Below are 4,483 nucleotides of genomic sequence, written 5' to 3' on the forward strand. Positions count from 1 at the left end.
GATCTCACGTTAAGGCTTGTATCTTACACAGTGTGATTTCTCCTGATCATCTGAAACACTTTTATTTGTTCCTCTGTTTGAGTGCCACATACAGTCTTGCTGCTACTAAGGGGATCATCTTTGTGAAGGCAAGAACTGTAACTGAATTCTACAATCCTAAAATGGGCTGAGAGACAATAGTAGACATTCAAGTATTTGTCAGATGAGTAATTCCCAGGATGGGCAATTGGAAAAAAGAGTTTTCTTCACCACAGTCTAGAAGACAAATCAAGGACAAGGTGATTCCAAAAGAATTGAGCACTTGACAAAAGTTATTACTTGGTAACTAGGTTATATGTGAACCTGTCAAAGCCAATTTGTAAAGAACTATCTGGAAGAAAATTGAGAAATGTAAGGGTTACTCTATGATTTGGTGCCTACAACATGTTCATATGTAACCAAGTTCTTGAATAGTAAAGGCTCAGAAAGTGATAACAACTTGCATGGGGTCACCCAGCCAATACCTGCATATTCTAGGATGCGACTACAGCTGTCCTAACTCCAAGGTATCACACTATTCCTAAAGATACTCTCTTATTGAGCATTTCCATTGGGAAAGAGATGCATCCTTTCCACATTCTCCCCCCATGTCTCCCACGTCCCCCACATAACATATCCCTTCAACATAATCTTTTTGACCCAAAAAAATAATAATAATCTTTTTTTTTAAGTGAGGCACTTGGGGTTAAGTGACTTGCCCAGGGTCACACAGCTAGTAAGTGTCAAGTGTCTGAGGCCAGATTTGAACTCAGGTCCTCCTGAATCCAGGGCCAGTGCTCTATCCACTGCGCCACCTAGCTGCCCCAATAATAATCTTTTTGAACAGTGAACTCAAGTTTTAAAAAGAAAGGCCAAAATTAAGATAATCATTTTGTAATTTGTTCTATGATGATAAATAAGGGACTCCCTGCCCTTAACAACTTTACAATCTAGAAGAGATAGGATGCAACTGAATTCTCAGGGCATAGGGTACAACATAAATAGAGGAGAGGCACAAAATACTATGAGACCACATTTTGGAGAAGTCATTTCTAGTTGAGCCTGTTAGGGAAGAGGAGGCAATTTGAAGTGAGCCTTACAGGGTAAGTATCATTTCAGTAGGCAGAAATGGAAGTGGAGGAGGATGCTTTGTTCTGGGGTCAAAGATGTGTTCAGGGTATAGCAACTAGTTCAGTTTGGAACATGGGGCAGGTAGGTGAAGAGAATTTAGATACTATGTTTTTAATGGTAATGACTGTGGGGCAGCCGCTCATTGAATTTCCACTAACAAATCCCAGATTCCCAGCCATAGCACTCTGAAATATGATCTTCCATGGTTTAGGGGCTTAAATTGGCAGATAATTTGCTGGGTGCACTTAACCAGCTCTCCTGTAGAGCCCTGATTGTCTGTTAATCTTGGTTGTGCTTTCCAGTTAGAAGCTAATTCCTCAATAGAGAAAATGAACAAGGATGAATAGATTTCATTTTTTCCCCATCTAGATCAGCGTTGACCCAACCCTTCCATGGTCAGGGACAACCCTTCATTTCTTGTACCTCTCCTTGCTCCCAAACAGAACTTTAAACACCCTTTTGTCTCCCTTATCATAAGTCATCCTGTGTTTTTAGCCTTTCTGACTGCTCTGATAGCTTCAATTCACTCTCGTATTTCTCTTGTATGTTTTTGGCCTTTAGGTTTTATACATCTTTTTAAAATTAAAACTTGTTGGGGCATCTAGATGGCGCAGTGGTTAAAGTGCTGGCCCTGGATTCAGGAATACCTGAGTTCAAATCCAGCCTCAGACACTTGACACTTACTAGCTGTGTGACCCTGGGCAAGTCACTTAACCCCCATTGCCCTGCCAAAAACAAAAAAAAAACAAAAAACAAAACTTGTTGAAGAGGCCCCTGTGCGGTGACACATCTCTACATGCCTCCCTCTTTGCTCCTTAAGTTGAACCACCCATCTGTCTTAAGCCATCTTCCCTTTTAAAGTCTGTGGTAATGGGATAATACTTGAGGTTTGTTTGTTTTTCCTATCAGCAAATGCATTTGCAAAGTAGTTTTTACAGTACCATTTTTATTTGATTTACCAGAGATGAGGACAGAATGTATTTAATGTTTAGTTCATGATTGGCAGAGTTAGCTAGGTATCTGTATGTAGCAAAAGGACTGGGCGAAAGGGATCTCAATTAGAGTAGCTGACCTATTTTCTGGGCACTGTGGGTCACACCTGAGAGCAGGGTCTGAAATCATGCCACAGAGATACACTCAGCCCCAAAAATGCAGCATCAAAGCACCTAATTCTTTTCATCATAACTTTGTCTTGTGTTTTCCGGGCTGTCAGCTGGACTAGCTGTTGTAAAAGGACCCATTTCCTTCCCCCCCCCCCCATTAATTGGGGGTAGTTTTAATTTGTGATCTCCTGAGGCTAACCACCTACGTTATATCCCCTGCCTCAGGATGGAAAATTTTCTCTGTTAATGAAGAGTAGGTAAAATGATGAAGATCTGAATGATCCTCTGAGATGACTTGATGATAAAGGCTCATAGTGTGGCTCTGGTGGAAGGCCATCTTGAGGATTTATCCCCTTGTCAAATCCTCACAGTTGAGGAGTTCTAAAAATTCCTGTGTCCCCCTTTTTGATGATAAGGGAATTGGAATAGCTTTTGACTTCCCAGGGGGCAGTGAGAACTTGCCAACACCGACAAAGCATTTACCAATCACACCAGCTTACCCTAAAAATGCTTCACAAATTCTTGTCTCCCACTGACACCAAATGGTGATAAGTATAGCTACTTTACCATTAGAACATGATATAAATAAAGACAATAAAGGTTTTAAAAGGCTTTTAACCATAATTCAGTCGTTTAGAGTTGATCGTCACCCTTCTTCTCCCTGATGTAATTTTCTTTATCAGGATATACCAGTGCTTTGGAGAAGGCTTCAAAATTGCCATTTTTATTGCCAAGTTTCCTGGATCCATTAAGAAGGACATGTTCTTAGCACACCCATTAATGTATACGTGCCCAGTTCATTTAATTAGGTAACAAGGCCTTCCTTCCAAGTCAAAATACTGGGGTGATTTGCAGCTTAGAATGATTACAGTTCTTGGGGCCACATTTTAGGAAGGACATTGACAAACTGGAGAGCATCTGGAGAAACATAATCCAAATGGTAAAAAGGGCTCTCCTGTGAGGATAAGCTGAAGAAACTAGGGGTGCTTAGCTTACCTACAAATATTTCCCCATAGTTTAAAAAGCCCTCACAAGTCACCAAGCATTCATCACAAACCCGCTATGTGCCAGGAACTGTGCTAAGTGCTTGGCACTAAATTTGAACTCAGGTCTTCCTGACTTGAGATGTAGTGCCCCAACCACTGTACCACCTGGCTGTTCTCAACACTCCCTTCCTTCTCTCTCTCTCTCTCTCTCTCTCTCTCTCTCTCTCTCTCTCTCTCTCTCTCTCTCTCTCTCTCTCTCTCTCTCTCTCTCTCTGAGAGAGGCTCACAGTCTAGAGAGACAATATGCAAACTACTATTTTAAATATATACATGTGTGTGTATATATGTATATATGCATATGCATCTCTGCATATATATGTATGTGTGTCTATATATACTTACATGTGTGTGTGTATATGTGTGTGTGTGTGTGTGTATAAAATAAATTGGAGCTAACAGAAGGAAGTCAGTAGCTTTTGAGGGGATTGAAAAAGGCTTCCTTCAGAAGGTGAGATTTTAGCTGGAACTCAAAGGAATCCAGGGAAACCTGTCATCTCCACAAGCTATCATCTTATATTCTTTCCTCAGCTAAACTTCTGGAAATAGCCATCTGTCTACATGGGGTGCCTCCACTTCTCTTCTCCCTGTCTTCTAAATCCTCTACAGTCTCTCTTCTAACCTCAATCCTCAACTGAAACCTCTCTGCAGCAAAGTTAGCACTCATCTTTCTAAGTGCCAAATCTAAAGGTCTTTTCTCAGTCTTCAACCTCTTTGCAACAGTTAGTGTTGTTGAACACCCTCTTCTCCTAGATGTTCTCTCTCTTCTGGGTTTTTTGTTTGGTTTGTTTTGTTTTGTTTTGCAGGGCAGTGAGGGTTAAGTGACTTGCCCAGGGTCACACAGCTAGTAAGTGTCAAGTGTCTGAGGCCGGATTTGAACTCAGGTACTCCTGAATCCAGGGCCGGTGCTTTACCACTGCGCCATCTAGCTGCCCCCGCTTCTGGGTTTTTGTGATGCTCCTCTCTCTGTTTTCCTCATCTGATCCCCTTCCCAGTTTCCTTTGCTGTATTTTCATATGAGTCACCCCCATCCATTGTGGGTATGCCTTAAAACTGTGTCCTGGTTCTTTCTGTGCTGTCACTTGATAACCCCATCAATTCTCAGAGGAATCTCTAGTTTATATCTATCCCTATTCTCTCTCTTTTTTTTTTTTTGGTGAGGCAATTGGGGTTAAGTGACTTGCCCAA

Source organism: Dromiciops gliroides, chromosome 4, assembly GCF_019393635.1.
Source record: "Dromiciops gliroides isolate mDroGli1 chromosome 4, mDroGli1.pri, whole genome shotgun sequence".
Classification (NCBI taxonomy): Eukaryota; Metazoa; Chordata; class Mammalia; order Microbiotheria; family Microbiotheriidae; genus Dromiciops; species Dromiciops gliroides.